The 22,371-nt window shown below is 50.4% G+C and overlaps 1 long non-coding RNA gene across 1 annotated transcript; it reads left to right on the top strand.

Moving 5' to 3' along the window:
• Positions 1–18,134: 18,134 nt before the first annotated feature.
• On the top strand, positions 18,135–22,124 carry LOC119157364. The gene is made up of 4 exons (XR_005107504.1): positions 18,135–18,302; positions 20,093–20,134; positions 20,846–21,012; positions 21,513–22,124. It is a non-coding gene; the product is annotated as an uncharacterized LOC119157364 (long non-coding RNA).
• Positions 22,125–22,371: the final 247 nt, after the last annotated feature.

Here is a 22,371-nt window from a genome sequence, read left to right as displayed (position 1 = left end):
AAGGGCTGCCAGGCTTCGGCAATGGGTCTGTGTTTCTGTGGGCACAGAGACCACTCCAGGGCAAGGGGAAGGGCCGTGCAGCCTCTTGGCGAGGCTTGGGTGCAGGGGTTTGGATGGAAGTTGTCCTGGCCTCCCTCCCTCCTTCCATTGCTGATGTATCCCCTGCAGAGAGGTTCACAGGGAGGGAAAAGCACCTGAAGACATAGGACTGAGCCCAGCATCCCCATGGCTGCATCCAGGGATGCGTGGAGCACCTTGTACCCCACTACACCAGCATATGAGCCTCACTGGCTCCCACAGGGTCCTTATCCAAAGCAGCATCACAGCAGCACCCATGGGGAGAAAAGACTCAAACCCCTCATAATTCGCCCAAACTCCTGCCTGCTTCCCGACACACGGTGCTTAAGCAAGTCTAAAACCAGATTGCCCTGCTGCAGTGTTGCTATAACAAATATATATCCAGTCCCTTGCCTGCTTCTCTAGCATTATTACACGCTGTTAACGCTCTGCAGGGTAGGCAGCCCCCAGCCAAGGGCGTTGGGCACCTTTGTGAGGACAGGGCAGGTCTGGAGTCCAGTCAGAACCAAGCCGTTCCCTACAGAAAACAAGCCCTTCAACATATGCAAATCTACTCAGATTCAAAGTTTACGTCCTCCAAAAAGAGACCATCATAGCCAAACAGAGGGAAAACCCCCATTCTGTCAACATTTACACAGCAGAAATTAGTTTTTGGGGGCTTTTTGCTCCCCCAGGGCAGGAAGGTTTTATTGTTTTGTGCAATGCTTCTGCACAAGGAGCAGTCCCCACGCACAAGCCTGTTGTTTTGGAGTTCCCACCATCTTGCTTTGAGTGCAAGACCTTCCAAGGGACACATTGCCACCCTGCAAAAAGAAGAGAAGCAGACCAGTGGAGCATTTTAAAAGATAAAATAAAGCTTAGTCAGTCAGGTACCCTCTCGATACTGACTCAAGATGCATTTTGGATGAGTTGTTTTATAGATGGGGTGATGCCTGTTCAAGGCAGGAGTCCTGTAGTGCGAGAGAGACGATGAGGATGGAGCAGTTCAGTAATGGGTTTTGGTGTATATCGCCGCAGCTCCTGCAATGTCCAACGAAGCAAATGATTGCATCTGTGGCATCAATCATTTAGTGTCATTAAACAAGAAGCTCTGTCACAAGATGAGCATCTCCTGCTTGGAAAATAAGTGTCTCAGCTTTGCCTTGGTGCTGATGCATCAGCGGGGGACCCATTCTCCTGTGACAATGGTCTCTATCTGGCATTATTCCTGCCTGGGAAAACACAGAAACACAACAACCCTCTTTGCTACCCAGATGTGCTTGTACAAAGGGTATTTCATCTTCGAATTTGAGAGGTACAGGATGCCACACAGCCCAAGTTTGTCACCAAACTGCAGGAAAAGCCAGACGACTCCTGTGCTCTGAGTTTGCTCTCAAGGCTGCTGCAGTGAGCTGGTGCCTGGGCAAAGGGTGTCTCAGGGAGACAAATCTGTGTCTAAAATGGATGTGAGGGGGATGGACAACAGCAGAACACCCCTGATTGCACCTGACGTGCACCATGTTTATCTCTGGACAGGATGATTAAAGTCCCTGTATTTGTGAACAGCAAGTGATACACATTCCTTTATTCACTAACACTTAGTTGTGTCCCCAGAAAGAAACTTTTCTAGTTACATCAGTTGCTGAATGAAGTTAGAAATTATTCACAGCCCTGAAATAATACATACCTCTGATCGGGCAGTTGCCATCCATAAAGGCATGGTCAAAGGCTTGAGCTATTATCTGAACATTTGCTCTCCTCGGGAAGCTCATTTCCATACAGAACTGCACCTCGTGCAATATATCTCCAGGAGCGATCACTTAATGCCTCAGCTCCAGGGAACGGGACCAAAAAAGTGAGTGAAAACTATTGATCTGGTTTTAAGTAGAGCTGTATCTATTAATCTGGGAACACTAATCACTGGGGGTTTGACAAGAACACGAGGTTTCCAGTGCCGCATTAACACTCTCCATCCTCTTGGGCAAAGCCTGAGGAAGACAGAGCTGCTTTCACAGCTTGGCCTAATGGCATGCACAGAGCAGTCTCGGAGGCATCAACAGGCAGGAAAGCCTTGCAAGAAGTACATCTCCCTGCACACACACAAACACACATTATTCCTGGTGTTTGACAGCTTCTCTGGCCAGAGGGATAACATGGGAGAGATGTTCCTGGGAAGCCCCAAGGACTGTCTTCATCTTAGTGTTATCCCCATGAGCCTACACTGGATGTAGCTTTGTGAAGGTAGCAGCATGGTGGCTTCATGTCTCCTCAGGGGTATTCATCACTTCACTTTCATCTTTTGGTAAGCCAGAAATGACATAATGAAGCTCAAGACCAACCAAGCTGGGGAATTTTGCAGGGATTAAAAAAAACAGCAAAGAAACTCCTTGGTGGCTGAATGTATTTCTCAATTTTTTTTAATAGGGTAAACACTCTTAGCCAGCCATAAAGGGGTACAATTGAGAACACAGACTTAAATCTGAAACCAAGCAAGCTGGGAGGAGGAAGAGGAGGAGGAGGAGGAGGAGGAGGAGGAGGAGGAGGAGGAGGAGGAGGAGGAGGAGGACCCATTCTTCTGCTGCCGGGGAGGAAGAAGGAAGCAGAGTTTTCCGGAGGGTGTTTTTAACTGCTCTGGGGCTCAGCTGTGATTTTTCCAAACCAGCGCTCCTGCCCCCAGTCACAGTGGTTTCTGCATTGCTTGATTACAGAAGCACAGCCAAAACTTCAATTTTACCCAATTTCCTCAGCTTTCTAGGAGACAACTGCCTGAGCAGGGCAATTGAGGGTGGGGAGAGTCAATTCTCTAAGTGAAAAGAAAATAAAAAAACAACTGAAGCAGAAATAGAAGAGACTAACACAAGCTACCGAGTGACCCTCCAAGAAAAACTCCTCGACATTTTCCCCTGCTCCTCTTACTGCTGGCAGAAACCCATCTTGCAGAGCCATGACTTGTCACCACTCTTCCACCTCTGCTGCTAGCTTGGGTCTCGTCCTTCCTCCCTTATCCCCAACCTCAGGCTCCCAGGCTTCCCTCCCGAGAGCCTCATAAGCATAAAACCATCATGCCCAGCTTCTTGTTTTATGCATGAGTGAAGTCTTTGAAAGAAAGGAGAAGACATTTCAGTATGTTGTGTGAGTTGAGGTCATTCTCAGTGACACTCTCCAGCTCACCCCCCAGCACTGTGGCCGCCCCAGCAGCCAAGGAAAGGCACCGGGCTGGAGCAAGCTGCCTGGGTGTCTGCCCACGGCAGCGCTGCTCCTGCAGTAGCCCTTATGAGAACCAGCGAGGGCGTCAGGCTGGAGCTGTACGAGGCAGTTCTCCAGCTGGATGCATCAGGCTTTGGTTGTCGCTTGTGCTCAGACACAGCCTCTTCCTGCTACAGCCCTGTCAGGTGCACCCTGCCGCTGCTCTGTCACCTCTCCTGGGTCAGGCTGTCACAGAGACAGACCTCCTGCCAAAATCTCAGTTTTATGTCAGCCCTCAGAGCAGCCTGCCCTGGCAGCTCCTGTCTTCCCAGTCTGTGATTCCCAGTAACCCCATTTGGGTCTTTGCTGACCTTTCATGGCAGGGGTAGCAGCTTTCTTTCAAAGCTAACACTGGAGACATCAACCTCTGCTGCTGCAGCAAGTGCTATGGAGCAAGATATGGTGGGCACCAGCAATGCTGGCTCTCCCTGCTTCAGCTTCCTTGACTGTTGTGGTCTCAAATGCCACAAGCTGTGGGACTGTCCTCTTGGATTATATACTTTTAATTAGGTGTTACTGGGCCTCACCAACAGCCTTTCCTCTGAGCACTGTAACCTGCTGAAAACAGTGGTCAGCAGAGGAGACCCCAGAATGAATCCTCGGGGGTTGTTGATGGCAATGCTGAGTCTTCAGATCAATTCTCATGTTCTCCAGGCTGATGCATGCGGTCTGCTGACCCAGGCCAGGCTACTGGCACTTCCAGTGGTGCTTTTGCAAATACCAAGTTAAATCTTTGCCATGTATGCTCATGTTCCGGAAAACCAGATCACTGGTTATTGGTTACAAGGGTTCAATAAAGGCTTCATTTTTGATGATGAAAGGTGCTAGCAGAGACTAGTCCCACCCAGCGCTGCTGATGGGAGCAGATACCTCTTCTGCAGCAGTCTCCCAAGGGCCCTCTACCTTCATCCTCTCTCCAAGGGCTTGTGGAAGGGTTGGATTGCTCTTCCCCGATTAAACAGTTGTGACTGGAGGCTCTAGGTGACTGGAGGTGAGGTTTCAAGAAGCAAGGAAAGCCAACAGCTCACCCAAAGGGTCTCCAGTTGCCTATTCACTTTTTTCCTCCACATTTTCAGCATTTTCTGGTTTCTCTTTAAAACTTCTTTAGGATGAAAAAGCTGTATCTTCTGTTTCTCTTTGACGTAGCCAGGTCCATCAGCCACATCCTGGCTCTTGTCATCCCAGCTCAGATTCTTCTCCAACCTCCCTGGGTGGTCAGGAATTGGGTGAAGACTTCCAGTGTTTTAACAATTTCATTCCATAGGCTATCTTGATTTGTAACTACATGTTTTGCAGGAGGGACAGTCATTCAATGCAGTGGTGAACAGCAAATGACCACCCAACTCTTCCTCCAGAGCAGAACAACATGAATTAAAGCTCCTGCAGATCTGGCCCTGGGCTACAGCTGCTTGGCACAAGCTCCTTCAACAGGCTATGAAACAAATTAGCCCTCAAGAACTCGCTTGCAGAGGATCATACACATAGGGGTCTGCTCCAGCCTGCCTTTTCCTCCTTCGTTAATCCTCATCCTGATGGTGGTTTTTTCAGAGCATCTTCAGTTCTGGGTCCTGAGCCAGTCACTTCACCAACAATCATCACCATCTCCCACCCAAAATGAGTGAAATTTAGAATCCGAACCCCAGACATGTACATTTTAACCTGCACGTCAATGGGGTACCAGGAGAGTTCCATTGCAGAACATCTGATTTTGTGGAGATGGTAGAGCACACATTAAAATTACACATATTTTAAAGCAACCTTTTCATTTTCTACACTGGTCTGGCAGCCCAGGGAATGGCTTACACGAGCGTCCTGTGCCTCTGGCTCCCAGGACACTTGGCCTGGGAACACAAACAGGGATGCCAGCAGCGAGGTGGAGGCTCTGCACAGGCAGGGCGCTCCCTTGCCCGAGCTGTGCATCACAGCCATAGATGAAAGTGGCTGGTTTTTGCAGCCTTGGTGAATTATAAACGCAATCAGCGGCTGCAAAGGTCGCCCTGCACTTCAGCAGAGGCCTTTTCAATGCTAATGTATGCGGCAGGCAGGGAGCAGGCTTCTCGACTCAGATGAGGGGCTCTCGAAAGCCTGATTTCATAAAGTCACCTTCCAGTTTCTCTGCCAGAGGTGGCTGCTGACTTTAGTGCTGCTGATTTATGAATAGGTGGAAGCAGCCAGACTTTGAAGCCTGTTGATCTTTATAGCCTACCCCACAAAGATGGAGCTTTTTCTTTTCCTTACTGTGTTGCTGTAGTTTTGCCCTATTTTCCTGCTCAACAGGAAAACCATCCCACTGAAGATGACTTGTGACCCACCAGCTTTCATTTCCCAGCTGGCTTATGCTTTGTCCAAAGACAAAGGTTGTTCCGGCAGTGTCCCAGGCAGGGATCCTGGTTCCTGGGACTACACACGTGGATACTGCCCGCTGGAGGGTGAAGGCTGTTTTGGCTGCATCAGCAAGGGAAGAGTCCTTAAACCTCAGCCAGTTCCCCCTTCTGCTGGGTTAGTACAGCCAGGCTTCTAAGTACTGCTAGTTTGCATGACATTAAAAGATGTCCTGTCCAGAATTTTCCATATGCCCTTCCTCTCTCTCTCCCTACACTCCAAGAGGAAGAACAAGAGGTGAGTTAGCTGCAGGAAACGGCTTTCTCCTCAAGCCCAAAGTCATTGGTGCAGTCATTGTGCACAGCAATCCCATGTATGATGCATAAAAAGCTTGTTCCATGCTTCTGTTAGTGGAAATAATCCATATTGGCCTGGAATTTAACCTAATCCACCTTGAAGACTGTGAGGGATGAATGGGTGGATGAAAGTGTCAGCTGAGAGCTGCATTGCCTCAGCAGCCAGTTCCTCTTGAGCAGAATCCCTCTGTTCAGCTCCAGACTGGGGGTGAAACCCCATCTCCTCTCGCAGCTGTGGAAGTGGGAAATGGTGACCTGGCACAAAAGCTCCTACAAAAAGCCTCCCCTTTTGGAGCAAGGTGAAATAACATCTGAAGCTGCAGAGGGTATATGAGCAGCCCTTAGTGCCATTACAGGGCAGTAGCACTTCTGAGGTAGTACCTCCTCTCCTAAGACCAGACCCAGAAGCAGTGGGGCTGCCAGCAGGAGCCCTGCCATCACCTGAGAGAAGCAAAATACTAAAATCCAATCAAGTGGATGTGGACAAGTCAGGCAGCCAAAGCCACCATGAAGGTCATGCAGAAAGCTGGTGCTTCAGCCAAGAGTGTTGCAGCATCCTGTGTTAGGTGCCTGATGCAGCCTGAAGCGGATGTCATGAAGATAGCCCCACTGTCCACCTCTTGGGATGTAAGCAGTAGTATTGCTGGTTTTGCGGCAGCAGTATTGAATTTATGACAGGAAAGTAATGAATTCCCTGTTTGGGCTCCCAGACTGTTAGAAATCACTATAACAGCCTGCCTTATCTCTTGCACTATAGACCTGCTCCAACTGTCAGAGTACAGAACAGAGCTAAGAAATGGAGCAGAACCCCACAGAAGGGTCTGAATGAAACTCACCTCCCGCAAAGACAGGAGCCACAGGGACAGCTTCATCCAAAGTCCCACGGCCAAAAAGTTTACCCTTCTGGCTTGGGCTGGCAGTGGATATGCATTAGCTTTGCTGTTTTTCTTTTGGAAATTGAGATTTGTTTCTCTCAGCAAGAGTGAGCAGGAAAAACCCTGAGATTTCCCACTTATTAATAACACTTCTAGCTAAGTCTGAGGCTTTAAGTCTTATTTATTGATTAGAGCTGGTGCAGAAATGGAACATTTGTCTTAAACTTTTGCAGAAAACTAAACCCAGCCTATGACATTTTTCACTGTTAGAAGCCTTTCTTACCCCAGTAAAATCTGGAGGGGGAAAAAACATATTAGGACAACCAGGTGGATCAAACACTCTAACCTACTGTTTTGCATGAGGCAGGTAAAAGCCTGACTGTCCTCAGGTCTTCTGCACCTCTACTCAAACCGGGTGAAAGTGGTGCTCTGGTTTGGGTGCTCTTTGAGGCAGGGAATGATTGACAGAGAGATACAGGTGGCTAGTGCGGTGACAAGTTTTGTTGACTTAGCCAGGCAGGCAAAAAAAAGTTAATTTTCTTGAGGTTTTCTTTTAAAAAGTGAGAAATGTGTATGTTTATTTGTCAGTTAAAAGAATCGGTTTATGGGGACTTCTGAATGACTTCCTTCTGGGGACCTAGTGGGCAGGAGCAGCAATACACAGAGCAGTCTCAAGACCAAACAAAAACCTGAATAAGAATATGCAGATGTTCACCTGTCATCTTTCATGAGAGAAACGCAATAGAAAGCCAGGACCATTCTTGATATGTTACTAAGCTAACAAAGGTATTTAAGCGACTGGATGCTCAAGCAATCCTTTGCAGGAAAATTCTCCCTCTTAGAAGTGCAAAAAAGATGTCATGGAACAAGATCAGCCTGGCTCTTACCTGGTGATGTTATTAGGAAGGCGTGCAATGCTTGCTTACTGGTGGGAAGATCCACGGTTGGCGGTGGCATGGGGAGTGGGGGCAGGGGGGGAGTCTCTTTTCAACAGATGGCCTTCAGATGAGGCCATCCAGAATCACAGCAAGCAAGACAGATAGTAGATCAGTAGTCTATTGAAATTCAGGATGGAGAGAAGAGCCGGAGACACTTGTGGGATTTGAAGCAAACAGTGCCTCCTACAACTCAATTAGATGCATTGTAGATCAATTCAGCTGCAGGACTGAGCTCTTTAACAGCTCTGGGCAGCAGAAGCACATGTTTGGCCCCAGTGTAGCTCTAGGACAGAGGGTCTGCCAGTGCCTTGCCACCCCCAGGGGAGGCAGGATGGCCTGAAGATGCTCCTGCAACAAAAGGACAACTGTCCTCTGCGCATACAAGTGCTCCAGCCCTGAAATGAATTAATGTCTGAAGTATGATTATATTAAGAATCTGAGGGGAATTAAATCCAGGGATGAACTGTGTAGCCAGGAGCACAGAAGTGGCTGACCAAACGTGCCATGTAAGCTACAGCCAGCCACCAGCTAGCGCTGACTGCAGGCTGATACCTGCTGTGGGAATATCTAAACAACCTGCATGGAGTGAGCTGCTCAAGGTCGGCCTTAAAATGGTAAGTCATTGAGACCAAGTTCAGTAGCATGGAATACCCGAGGGGTTAAGGCTATATGTAGCTCTTGGCACAGTCAAGTAAGCAATGCAGTAGCTGTGATGTGGAGGCACCACTGACCCGCAGCCAGAGGCCTCCCAGGGAGCAAGTGTCCCTTTCCCATGCTTCCCTCACTGCCAGCATCAGCGCCAACTGCACCATGTCGGTATGTGCTCTGCAGAGGCAGGAAGGGAGGAATTACAGCATATTGATTTGTCCCTGCCTGCTTGGCTTTGTGATTCACACCCGGCCATCACCTTGGTCAGTGAAGCAATAAGCCATTGACCAGCGTATAATAGAGGGACTCAGTGTGAAGCTTGCAGCCCTTGTGCCATCTCCCCAGCCTGTGCTGCTGGCTTTGTTCAGCAGGTCCATGGCAAAGCTCCTGCCTGCCCTCCTCCCCCAGCACTGCCAGCTGGCTGGACCACTTCTCCCCCAGAAAGCCAGGATCCTGACATTTTCCAAACAATCAGAAAAGAGGAGAAAATAACTACTTGCGCACATCTCAGGGCATACACAGCGTTTTATTATACAGTCTGTGGCTGCAGGATCAACTTTCCTGATTATTTTAATTTCCAGGGCTCAGGAACTTCCCAAGAAAGGAACAGACTGAGATGCTCAGTCACCATAATGCTGCCCTCAAGCATATCCATAGCTCCTCCCAATTTAATGTCACCTGCAAACCTTAAGCAAGTATTCCATCCCCTCCAGGTTATTAAAGGCATTGACTAGGGCAGACCTTTGAAGTATTCCACTTGCTGCTGGTCTCCAGGTAGAGTCCAGTTTCTCAAGCTCATACCCAGGAGTCCCTCCCCACAAGGGCAAAGGCTCTGCCTCCAGAAAAGACAGTAAGGTGCCAAGAGTGTGACTCCACCCTTGAATGGAAGTGACTCTGCCTTTCCTACCACCACCTTTGTTACAGAAGGGCTTAGATGTGCCCCTGAAATTGGAGATGCTCGCAAGACAACACTATGCATTTTACAGCATTGGTAGGTAAAGGGAGAGCAACTGGCATCATCTACCTAGACTTGTGCAAAGCATCCTTGTGTCTAAATTGGAGAGGCATGGATGTAGATAAGGAATTGGCGGGATGGTCACACTCTGAGAGTTGCCATCAACAGCTCAATGTCCATGTGGAAACTAGTGATGAGTGGTGTTCTTCAGGGGTCAGTACTGGGACCAGTGTTGTTTAACATCTTTGTTGGTGACACAGACAGTGGGGTTGAGCACACCCTCAGCAAGTTTTCCAATGACACGAACCTGAGTGGTGCAATCAACCCTCTGGAGGGTAGGGATGCCATCCAGAGGGACCTTGAAAGGCTGGAGATGGGCCCGTGTGGACCTCATGAAGTTCAACAAGGCCAAGTGCAAGGTCCTACACGTGGGTTAGGGCAATTCCAAGCATGAATTCAGGTTGGATGGAGAGCAACTCTGAGAAGAACTTGAGGATGTTGGTTGACAAGAAGCTCAACATGACAAGCAACATGTGCTTGCAGCCCAGAAAGCCAGCCGGATCTTGGGCTGCATCAAAAGCAGCGTGGCCAGCAGGGTGAGGAGGTGATTCTCCACCCTCTGCTCTGCTCTCCTGAGACCCCACCTGCAGTGCTGCATCCAGCTCTGGGGCCCCCAACATGAGAAGGACACAGACCTGTTGGAGCGAGTCCAGAGGAGGCCATGAAGTGATCAGAGCGCTGGAGCACCTCTCCCAGGAAGACAGGCTGAGGGAGCTGGGGTGGTTCAGCCTGGAGAGGAGAAGGCTCCAGGCAGACCATAGAGCAGCCTCCCAGTACCTGCTGGGGCTGCCAAGAAAGCTGGGGAGGGACTTTTTACAAGGGCCTGTAGTGGCAGGACAAGGGGTAACGGCTTTAAACTGAAAGAGGGTCAGTTTGGATTAGATACAAGGCAGAAATTCTTAACCGTGGGGGTGGTGAGACACTGGCCCAGGCTGCCCAGAGCAGCTGTGGGTGCCCCATCCCTGGCGGTGTCCAAGGCCAGGCTGGACGGGGCTGGGAGCAGCCTGGGCTGGGGGGAGGTGTCCCTGCCCATGGCAGGGGGCTGGAACTAGATGGGCTTTAAGGTCCCTTTCAACCCAAACCATTTTATGATGATGATTCTACTTCTTGACTGTGTAAGCCAGATATGGCAAAGCAAACTCAAGTCCTTAGCTGTATGAGCAGAATAATTTCTCTGTATTTACAAGGTCATTCAGGTAAACTTCAGGTACCTTCCTCAAGGTTCTCATGCATTTCCAGGCTTGAAAGAGTTGTACATTCTCTTTTGTGACATGAGATGCACATTCATAATGCATTTTTCATAAAATTCTATCTATATTCATTAATGGGTTGATACATCCTGGTTGCTGAAGAGAGCTCAAGGGATTTGGCAAGGACTGAAGTCTTTGGTTCCTCCTCTAGCTCAGCAGTGGTTGGGAGAGGAGAGCAGTGGATAACATGAAATGCTTTGTCTGTTGTTACCTGTTAAGAAAAAATATCCTTCCAGTGAGACATAAGAGTCTGGATGGTCCCTAAGAGGCCAGCCCTTACCTCTTATGACAGAGCAGGCACCTGCCATAGTGGGGTTCATAAATATGATAAGCCATACCCTATATATTCTGCAACAGAAAGAGGACTTCAGCTGTCCAGAAATCAAAGCATTTTAGTATGTAGCTGAAAGATAACAGTGTTCATAACATCCCAAAAGAGATTTCCTTGGTAGTGGCTGCAAGCTACTATTTCCACCCAGCTAATCATACTAATGTCTAAGCATCTAGCCAAGGAGGGAGAGCTGGGATGTAGCTGGAAAGTTAATGAGAAAGCAGGAGGTGTGGCTGGTTGCATTTATTTTTTCTGCCTTACTCTGGACAAAAACCTTGTTTCATTCAATGGAACGCTTTTTGTCTTTACAGAAGATGTCAAGCACTTTCATAAAAGAACATGCTCCATGCAACAACCTACCTCATTTTTTTCAGGCATTTCTTCTTGTTTGATGCTCCTGGCAGAGGACTTTTGTACGCAGTGACAGCCACACACTTGCTCCCAGTCATCATGGAGTAGCGAAAGCAGGGGTGCTCCCTTCAGGAAGGTGAGCCAAGGGGGATCCCAGAGCCATCAGGACCTGGCCCCACGTTACCCAAGCAAGGGAAGCAGGGCAGACACAGAGGTGGTGGCCAGGTCCAACCCAGAGTCCAGATCGTAAGGCAATACCACAGTGATGAGGCAGGTCCAATGTCAACTGGGAAGTCAGTCCATGGGTGAGGAGCATCAGGCAGATCCATAATGACAAAGTCAACCTACAAATTGAGGTCCCCATCAAAGGGCTCCATAGCCAGGCAGAAGCTGGGGCTGAGCTGGAGACCAGCTCCTCCAGCACAGCTCAGGAAAAGAGTAAAAGCCTGGGGCCAAGCTTAAATAGCTGTCCTGGGCCCGTGGATGTTGGTGGGGGTCCCAGGTAAGGCTGGCTGGGGCCGTCAAGGCTTGTTGGCATCCTCAGAGCTGTTACATTTGACAGGGTTTTCAGTGTGGCTTCGCTGGCAAGACACAAACAAACCAGCCAAGTTGCACAAGTGGAATCATTTCCCAAATCTCCTCATTTGCATGTGTGTGTGAGGCAAACCCAAACACCATCTTCCTTCTGACTTGGCAAGTCCTTGATATAGTGGAAGCACGAGAAAAAGTCCAAATCAATGAAGCAATCTGGGAGCCACGAGGCTGTGAACGGCCCAGCCTCCCGATGCCTGGGGAGCTGCCTGCCTGGGGAAAAGTCACCTTTTGGGGATCCCTCCTGCAGCTCATGTCATGGGGCTGCCTTTTGGCCAGAGGCTCCTCGCTCAAGAGAAAATAATTATTATTTACCGAATTATTTCTTTATGCCCCAGGGAGCAAGGAGTTCCTAGCCAGAGGGGGTGAGAGGAGTGGGGGCCCCATGGGATGGATGTGCCGGTGACTTGGTGCCTCCCCACCCCAGGGCACCCCAGACACAGTTTGCATCAGAGTCCATCCCAGGCACTAGGAGGTTAAACGGGGTGAGTGCCTTTGCCATCATTATCTAGGATGGCCTCAGGACCGCCAGCTTTCACATGGCCTGGAGAAATGGTGTGACCCAGCTGAGCAAAGAGGACTCATGTCCAAACTGTGGTGACTGGGGCTGGTCTGCAGCCCCATTGCAGCCCAGGCAATGCCCATTTTGGGTGGTCCCAGAAGCTCCTGGCTGTCCCTGGAGCAGCTAAATCAGGATAGCAGAGCATGTAGACTGGTGGTAACCTCAGCCCTACCTCCTAGTAAACCCCTGCCTAGGAGCATCTTCTGGCATGGATGGGGTCACCCGCAGAGCTACCCACGTGGGCAGAGTCTGAAGGGACCCAGAGGCTGTAGCCTGACACGTGCCCCAGTTCATCTCAGCAAACAGCTCCAGCAGAGCCCGAGTGTGTCCTGTTGCTGCTTTGGGCATTTCCCTCTGTGGCTGGCACAGAAATGCCTGCAGAGACTGGGGCTGGAGTAAGGTTTCTGGCACAGGCCGGGGATAGCTGAGTTATTCATGAGCAAAACCCAGAGCCTCAGTCCTGCTGACTTGAATGGGAATTTTGCCTACGGCATAGCTGCCGGGGTTGGTTCGCAGGCTGGGAAGCAGGTGCAGATTGCTACAGGATGTGGGATCATATTGGCACCTCATTGCTAACTAGTGTTTATCAGTAAAAAGTAGACTTTACTGGCTGCTTCCACAAACGTTACTCATTCACATGTGCTAGAGATCCTCCCCTGGGATGGCAGAGGTGTTCACACACTGATCTTCTCCAAACACCTCACCACCCTTTGACCACTGCTGCAGCACTTGGACCAGTCTCCAGACAGATGCAGCAGAGAGCGAGGGATGCCCGTGTGATGCCCACCCTCCTGTCCTCTCTGGCCACCACAGAGCGGAGGATGCTCATCCGCAGCAGTGCGGGGATGTGCAGTGCCTGTCGTCGGCCGCTGCTGGGGAGCTGTTTGTCTCATGCTTTTGCAAGCGTGAAATCCAAGGTGGCAGCTTGACATGCAGCAGCAGGAGGGAACAACCTCCCTCCCTCTCTCTGTGCATCCCCTCTTCCAGGAGGCCTGAAGAGACATCACAGCAGTGCCTCTGGTCCTTCTGCTCATGCCTGCAAGTGCCTTAAGTATGTGACTTCTACTGTACCAAACCCAAATATTAGCCTCCAGGACCCCTGCACCTCTCACTGTAGCCCTTGCCATGGGATGTTGAAGGTCTGACTTGGGTCCAGTCCAAGGAGATCTGGTTGTCTGTGGCTGGAGCTCTTTCAAAACACAATCACTGCTTTATTTTTCAAGATATTGTTTGCTTCAATGAATCCTGAGGTCTTGCTGTTATTTGGCAATAATTGCTTGTTTTGTCCAGAAATGGATTTTTCCAAGAAACGTCACTAAAATTCACACATCTCTGGCACAGAGCACAAATGCAATATTGTGGCCAGAGGTGACACCAGATGGGAGGCCATCATGCTGTAGGTGTGACAAGTGGCAGAAGGGGTGCTAGAGGGCCTCTGGAGCAGGGTGACTTTGCCCACCCCAGCTGCTGATCGGACCAGACTTGCAGGGGAAAGTGCATGTTTGGCCAGGACCAGCAATCAAAAGGCTCAGGCTGGTTTTATTCTGGCTAAGCATGATGCCTCTGCCTGTGGGATCAGCTCCAATCCTGCTGGGTGGGAGGGAGTGGGGGAATGTGCAGGTGCTATTTATATCTTCAGGAGCAGCTGGATTAAACTGACAGAAGAAATGTGCCGTGAAAGCCTTTCTTTTCTTCATACACTATTTAGGAAGCTAGGATTGCAAAGCGTCAGCCATTTGTTTTTTTTTTCCCTGGCTGCTGGTGGTTTTGTTCCTGGAAGAAAATGCATGGGGAGCGGGAAGTCCCTGGTGAGCATGGCCAAGCAGCAGCACATGTCCTGGGTCAGCACAGCCCGTTTGGTGGGGGTGCCAGCATCCTTCGCAGCTCCCATGGTGAAAGTTGGAAGGGTTTGTGTCTTAGCGAGTTCTTAGGGGTCAAGGTGTTGTCCAGAGCCTGGGCACAGCAGCATCTGGGTGATGTGCAATGGCTTTTATAAAGAGTCTTCACACAAGCTTTTGTTTTGTTCACCAGAAAGCAGGGTCTTCATGTTTTCTGAAAATCAAGCATCCCTAAGTACCCCAGGCTGGGTCCCTAAACATGCAGCTCTGGAAATCCCCAGCCCATCTGAAGGTCATGGTCCTGTACTTTGCCCTGCTCAGGTCTTTGGGGGCCAAGCCCTGCTTACACCTCCACCCGCACCAAGCCCTGTATTTCCCCAGTGAAGCTTGGCTGGAGGGCCGGGGGGGGAGGATTTGTCTGAGCACGGTGTCTCATGGATCCTGTTGTGTTGTTGCAAGGTGGGAGACTGCTTGTTTCTGTTTGCTTGTATTAATCTGGTGAAGAGTTGCACTGCTCTTTTCCTTTTGTGTTTTTCCCTGCTGCTCCTGGTCGTAGCTAAAGTAGGAACCTGTCTCCTTTGATTACATGTATCCTTTTTATTTGAGGCTGAGATCACTGGTTAAGCAATCATTTGCCCAAAGACACCCACACCTCATTGCCCTTTCGCCCAAGGGTTGTGGTCGGTATCTAAAAGGCCAGACAGGACCTTCCACCACCCTGTGCTCCATGCTGCAACCACTCAGCGGGGCATCAATTAGCATGAATGCTCAAGTTCAAAAACATAGTATCAAAACAATTTCCAAAGTGCTGCCTTTTCCGGAGGTTTTGGTTTCAAAGGCATTCCTCTGCGGTCAGAAGAAATACTATAAAAACATGAGACGCTTCTGGTTTGTGAACGCTTGCGTCTCATTTGCTAGCTTTTCTCTGTGCCTCCTTCATCACGAGGTCTCCAGGGAGTCAGTGGAAACATGAAAAGAGAGCAGCAAGCCTCTCTGACAGACCCAGCCCCAACAATGGTGTTGTTTCCTCAGCATTTTTTTTTCTTTTTAATGTTCCTCCTCATTAGTTTTGCTAGCGTTGCATGGGGCTTCTAGCTCTGTGTGTATTATTTCGTGCTGCAGTGCTGTGCTGAGCATCGCCTGGGATCTGCTAGCTTGCTCGCATGCAGCAAAGAGTTAAATCATGTCCAAAACACTGAGCTGAAAGGGTCCCAGGGGAGCCACAAGCCTTACCTCCAGTTGCCTACATGATAAGCAGCAGGGCCCTTGCTCCCCAGATATCTTGCACACCAGCCCACCGTGCCTGTCTCAGAAGTGTTAGCAGGGCTGTGTGCCTTGCTGTGGCTGTAGCACCTCAGGGTGCTAACGAGGGGCAGAGCAGGTGGTGTTTAATGCCCCTCCCTGATAAAAACTGCTGTGCTTGTGCAGGATGCTAGCTTGAAATTGTCTCTCCTGCATCATTCCCTCATCTCTGCTTGCCCATCTCTTTGCAGATACTGATCTAATGGAGAGGGGAGGAGAGGGGAGGAGAGGAGAGGAAGATGTTTCTGGCCCATGATCTCAGCCTGCTGCCCACAAGAAGCTGTGTGCGTGACAGGGGCAGGCAGGATCCAGCACCGTGATGGGTGTGGGCTCCTGATGCCGCTTGCTTGATGCTTTCCTGAGTTGAACAGCTTCATCCGCTCCAGCCTATACTCCCATAGCCTTTTCCATATGGGAAACAGCCTGAACTCTCTTCTCAGCCGGGTCCATTTGTTACCCATTGTTCCTACCCATCCTCTCAAAATGAGTCTCCCATCACCTCCCATCTCCCCTGCGGGGAGGCTGGTCCTGTCTGCTGGACCCCCAATATTCCCCAGCATCTGTGCAGGACCTTCCACTGACTGTCCTCAGTGTTACAAACCTGAGCAGTTTCCAACGCACACGAGAGAGATCAGTCGTATTTGCAGTGAATGATTTCCCATGTGTGGTTTGTGCAGATTAATGACACTGATGTTTGCCTGCTCTGCGTGAGCGTTGCTGAAGGGCACCTGTGGACTGGGTTGATAAAGGTAGTTTAATGGGAGGAATTATATCTCTCCTGATGAAGTTTCCAGCTGAGCTGAACATCCCCCTTGCCTGGCACAGCACTATGTCCTTCCCACGCTGCAGCTTTGCCCAAGACCTCTTGAGTGGTGGGAGCCTTGGTTTTTCAACCCAAATTCTTGCTGTGTGCTGGCCTTGCTGCTCTAGGCACTGGTACGGTCCAGACTGCCCCATTGCTGCCCCATGCCTCCAGACTGCCCCCCCAGCAGTGATCTGTCCTCTCCAGGTACTCCTCCTGCCCAGCTCTGCTCCCCCAGGTACCCGTTTGCCAGCAGTGGGAGCCTGCGATTGTATCTGCCGAGAATGTCCACATCAGTCCTCCTGCAGCTCGTTTGTCCCCACCCTGATCAGCTTTTGTTCTGTCTGGGTCACTCCTGCAGAAAAAACCCAGCTCTTCTCCTACAAAACCCCCTCTGTGTCTTTTTCCCGTCTGCCCAAAGGTTTCTCTGTGGGGCTCCTCTTTTGTTCCTGCTTCCACCATCTGCTCTGTCCCTTTGCCATTGCATCTTCCCACCAGAAAGCTGAAAGCAGACCCAGGTCTTTTGGCTCCCGACTATCTTCCTGGCACACTCAGGGTTTCTTGTAGCACAGTCTTTGTTCAGGACTCCAGGTCAGAGAGTCTCCATTTCAAGGTTTTTCCAAAGAGGTTCAGAGTTTGTTTTGCAAAAACGTTTTCCTGTTTTGTCTTACAAAAAACCCCCCAAACAAATAAAAATATTATACTTTCCCAGGAGACAGAAATTTCATCTTCCTACCCATCTTTGAGTGCAGTGGTTTCAGGGCTAATACAGAGCTTGGTGGGTTTCAGGAAATGTTTGACTCCTGGTCTGAGGTTTCATGCCAAGCTGGCAGTTCTTTAGTGCTTTTTTCTGCATTTTGGTTTCTCTGGATGGTGAGGCGAGCTGTCACCTTGGGAGGTTGCCACGAGGACCGAGTTACTTTATGGAATCTTCTCCCATTGACATCTGTGTACAGCTGGAGATTGAAGCCAAAGGAGTGACTCCAGGCTTGTGCTCAAGTGATTGAAAACGGAAATCAGAGGTACAAACAAGAATAAATCCTGCTATTCTTAATAAATAACATTATAATAAAGCCTTGTACCACTTTAAGTGACTAAAAGCAAACACTGTGTATAGGTCTAAATTATCAGTGTGATCTCTTTAGTACTTTTTGCAAGTCATTCATCTCTGGAAACTAACGTCATCCCTCACTCTCCAGCATACATTGGGCTTGAAGCAGAACATTCTGGTCACGAAATTTCAAAAGAAATTGTCATCTGTCTTGGGGGGAAAAGAAAAAAGATTCAAGAGAATATATGCATGGATCCTGCATTTTTATAAAAATGTGGGTATTAGTATTCGAGAGTATCCTTTTAAAGCATTTCAGGAAGATTTTGAGGCTCTGTTAACTCACCACCATACAACTTATGGAACTAGGAACTTTTCCCACAAGAAAAAAGAAGGAACTATCAATAGAACCAGAAGCTGAATGACACTGCCTTCCCTTAAGTGATTGTCATGATCTACTGACCCACAAAGTAAATATTGATTGAGGCAAAACCATGGCCAATATTTACTTGTAAGAAAGATATATTTGTTTTCAGCAAACAAGAAGTTGATATACTTGTGGTCTGTGACCTGCTTCCCTACCAGCACATCCTGTCCTGGCTTGAGATCTGGCATGAGGGCCAGCCGGCAGAAGTGAAGGAGCCTTTCCAGATCACCAAACCCATCTCTGCTGATGCAGGCTTGAATTCTGTAGAGCTTTTCCTACGATCTGCTTTATTTACCTATGCATCCCTCTTCTGGACAGTTGCACCATGGCTGGCTGCTGGGAGGTAAGTCCATAAACCATCTCTTGAATCTGAGGTGTTGGTTGCCAGCAGAGCTGAGTTCACATCTCCCCTGCTTCAGCTGGCCACGGCTGCTTCAGTAAATCAAGGGCCACCATCAGCTTCTGTCAGGATGCCGAGAGCCCTGGGGTGAGCATCTGCTCTCTTCGCTCCTCAGATTGATAGTCAGTCTTTACATCTCAGACTCTTTCTGCATCTCTCACTTCGTAGTGCTTTCAAAGAACAGTGTTTGAAAATATGTGACAAGGAGTGCCAAGGAGAAAATGTGCAGAGAAGATAAAACCCCAAATCCATCTGACCGCTGTAATCCTCTGCCTGGAAAATCCACTCAATGACCCCAGAGATATTTGAGCCCAAATGTGCACTGGCACAGGAGGTACTGTTGTTTCTGCTCATACCCCTGTTACCTGCAAGGACCAAGCTGTCGTGCCAGGACACCCATTTCAGCACAGCTTCTGTCTGTAGTAAGGTTTTGAGGCAGCTCGTGTCCCTCCATCTCTGGGGCCAGGGCTGCTTCCGGTGTTGGAAGGGACTGAGAGCTCTGGTTCACGGCTTGTGGGCTGGCCTTAAGGGGATCTTCTTCCCCAGAGGAAGGGTCGAAGGGGCAACCACCTCCCCAAGATGCCAGTGACAGGCACATCACTGCGGTGGGTGGGCTGCTTTTCAGCCTAGATGAGGTCTATGTCCGATGGAGCCCACGCAGCTGGCTGCAAGAGGGACCCGTCACCGGCCGAGGCTGAGCCCATCAGTGACGGTGGGAGCCACTGGGATAACGGATTCAAGAAGAGGGGAAAAAACTGCTGGAAAAAACAGCAGCTGGAGAGAGGAGCGAGGCCATGCGAGAGCAGCAGCGCCGCAGCACCCGGGGCAGGGCAGGGCAGGGGGGCTCCAGGCACGGAGCAGAGACCCCCCACAGCCCGTGGGCAGCCCCGGCGGGGCAGGCTGTGCCCCCAGCCCCCGGGGGAGCAGCCCCCCCCCCCCGCCCCCCGCAGCCCGGGAGCCCCCCCGGGGCAGGGGGTGCCCGCAGGGGGCTGTGACCCGCGGGCAGCGGCGCTGGGGTAGCTCCTGGCAGGAGGGGGGGGGGCAGGGCTGGGGCCGGGCTGGGGACCCCATGGGGACCCCCTGGTGCCGGCTGGGCCTGGGGGGCTGCGCCCGTGGGGGGACCCAGGCTGGGGCAGTGTGGGGAGACCTGCGGCCCCTGGGAAGGAATCGGGTCGGGGCAGTTCGTGGGGGGCTGTCTGCCGTGGGGGGACCCCGGCTGGGGCAGGGCAGGCTGTGAGGGGGAAGCAGCGGCAGAGCCAGCGTGTGATGGACGGACCCCAGCCCCATTCCCCAGCCCCTGCACTGCTGGGGGGAGGAGGGAGGGAAACCGGGAGTGAAGTTGAGCCTGGGAAGAAGGGAGGGGTGTGAGGAAGACGTTTTTAAGATTTGGTTTTATTTCTCATTATCCTACTATGACTTAATTGATAATAAATTAAATTAATTTTCCCCAAGTTGAGTCTGTTTTGCCCATGGCGGTAGCTGCTGGGTGATGTCCCTGCCCTTGCTTCGACCCAGGAGCCTTTCGTTGTATGTTCTCTCCCCTGCCCAGCTGAGGAGGGCAGTGACAGAGCAGCTGGGTGGGCACCCAGCATCCAGCCAAGGTCAACCCACCACAACCTGACTGTGCTCTGGGCTGTAGGACGTTCAGCCTGCCGATGTCTGACCCATCCAAAGCCTGGAAACCTTGCTGACCATAAGGAGTTAAACATCTTTTGTTTTTTCTTTTTGTTTAGGGGTTCTGGAGGAGTATCTAGCATCAAGCTGAAGGTGTACAGGTGAGTAGTGTGAGGATTGGGGTGTCAGGTGCTCAGTGAGATCTCATGTCCTGGTCTGCATCTCAGCTACCCCAGTCCTGCTGCTTAAACACCCTACAGTGCCACTCCTCTGACAGAAGAGAAGTAGGCCAGCTCCTCACCCCCCAAGATGGGTTTTCTCTGTAGTCCTTGAATTGTCCCTTGATCCCAATCACTTAGTTGAGAAAATCAAGTTAACATTTGCTATGCAAAAAAAAGGGGAAAAAGTGATGTTCAGTGGCAGCCACCCATTGTACTCAATACCAAAATGTCACCCGGCAATAAAAGTATTCCCGTAAATACTCTTTATTAACAGGGGAGACATTTAATACCTCCCACACACTGTGCTTCTCTGGGCCGGTTGTTAAAATGTTAAAGGGACAATGCTCTTTGGATTGATAGGTTCCCATTTTTTTTTTTTAACTTGCTTTCAAGGGGGAATTGTTTGATTTCACAGTATTTGATGGATTCATGAAACAAGTCAGGCAAGAGGGTCTGGGTTGCCATACAACCCCTGCCAACCCCTCTGCACATACCTGCTACCTCCTCCCTCCCTCCCTGGGCTCTGCCTTTTTAATCTGATTTCACAGGCAGGCTGGTCTGCTGAGATTTACAAGATCCTGTCTTTCTCCTGGCTGCTCAGTGAAGAAAATGCACAATAAATTTTTAACACCTCCCTCCCCACTTTTCAAGCTCTAATGACCACTGCTGGGGCTGCACGGAGACACCTGGAGGGACAAACCCAAAGGCTTTGCTGCTTCTCACTCACCTTTCTTCTTCTGAGAACCTGGGGGCAAGCGCACGGGCCATAGCTGGGGCGGACAGTGGCCGTAAGAGCACCAAGCCCCGGCCAGAGTCAGGTGAGAGCAGTGCTGGGAGGAGATGTGTGTCTCTAAGTGGTGCTGGGCTGCCTTAGCAGGTCCCTGTTCATCTGCTCTGCAGAGGAGGGAAGGTATTTTTACTGGGACATTACAGACAGGCCCCTAATAGAAAGGGGATTTTGCTCCCGTAAATCCAACAGTGGGTGATTATTTATCATTATTTATTTATCTATTGTTATTTATGAAGCTGTGTGTGATGGATGGGTGAGGAGGGTGTCCCTGAAGAACAGGCAGCCCCCCGTGTGTGGGGACCTCATTGCAACACTTGTTGTGGGGTGACCTCCCCTCCCTTGGCAGGAGGTGTCTGGAAGAAGCCTGTTGTCCAGCAAGGGACTCAAGCACTCAAGCAGACACCCAGCCCTGAAAACGCATTTCATTTTAAATCTCTTTTGTCTTGGCCCCAAACAAAATTATTCATGACTTCCCAACTTGGCTGTGGTTTTCTTAGCTTAAAGCAATTCCTCCTTATAACCTTGCAGGTTGGCCAGCAAACCACCTGAAGTACTTCTGGAGGAGCTCTTGTCACCAGAGGAAAAGTACCAAATATTGCTCAGAGCCCCTCGCTGCGGCCCCACCTACACACATCTGCTTTTTATGTGCATTAAACTCTGTGCCCAGAATACCTGCCAGCGAGAGTGGGCCTGGCTTTTATAGGAACCATCGTCAGCATGTGAGAAATGCGCAGTAAATGTTAGCTATAAATCTTTCTCTGGGACACCTGGAGAGCGCCGGCACCGCTGCCAGCCCTGACTCTGTGAGGGGTTTCGTGCTGCTGCATGTCCCCCCTCACTGCTGGCTGTCACGGTCCAGGCACAGACCCCAGCTTTACCGTCTGTAGCTTCACCTTTGCTTCTGCAGCAGCAGCTGCTGGTGATTAAAGCTGGGGAGGGGGCTGGCAGCTCCCAGACCACTTTTTCCCACTGGTCCTCAGCTTGGCTCCTCTTCCTCTCGGTCCTGTGCCTTTACAGCTGTCCCTCCCCGTGAGAGCATCAGGCTCTGACTGCCCAAAGGAGGTTTCTCCTCTTGCCTCTGCTTGACTTCACAGAATCACAGAGTGGTGGGGGTTGGAAGGGACCTCTGGAGATCACCCAGTCCAATCTCCTGCTAAAGCAGGTTCTCCTAGAGCAGGTTGCACAGAGTCACGTTCAGGCGGGTTGTGAATGTCTCCAGAGGAGGCTCCACAGCCTCTCTGGGCAGCCTGTGCCAGTGCTCTGTCACCCCCAAGATAAAGAAGTTCTTCCCTCGTACTCAGATGGAGCTCCCTGTGCTGCAGTTTGTGCCCGTTGCCCCTTGTCCTGTCACTGGGCACCACTGAAAAGAGTCCCATCCTCCTGACAC

The sequence above is a fragment of the Falco rusticolus genome, chromosome 14 (genome assembly GCF_015220075.1).
Source record: "Falco rusticolus isolate bFalRus1 chromosome 14, bFalRus1.pri, whole genome shotgun sequence".
Lineage (NCBI taxonomy): Eukaryota > Metazoa > Chordata > Aves > Falconiformes > Falconidae > Falco > Falco rusticolus.
The sequence above is the reverse complement of the archived record's forward strand: the minus strand, read 5'-3'. Positions and strand labels throughout refer to the sequence as shown.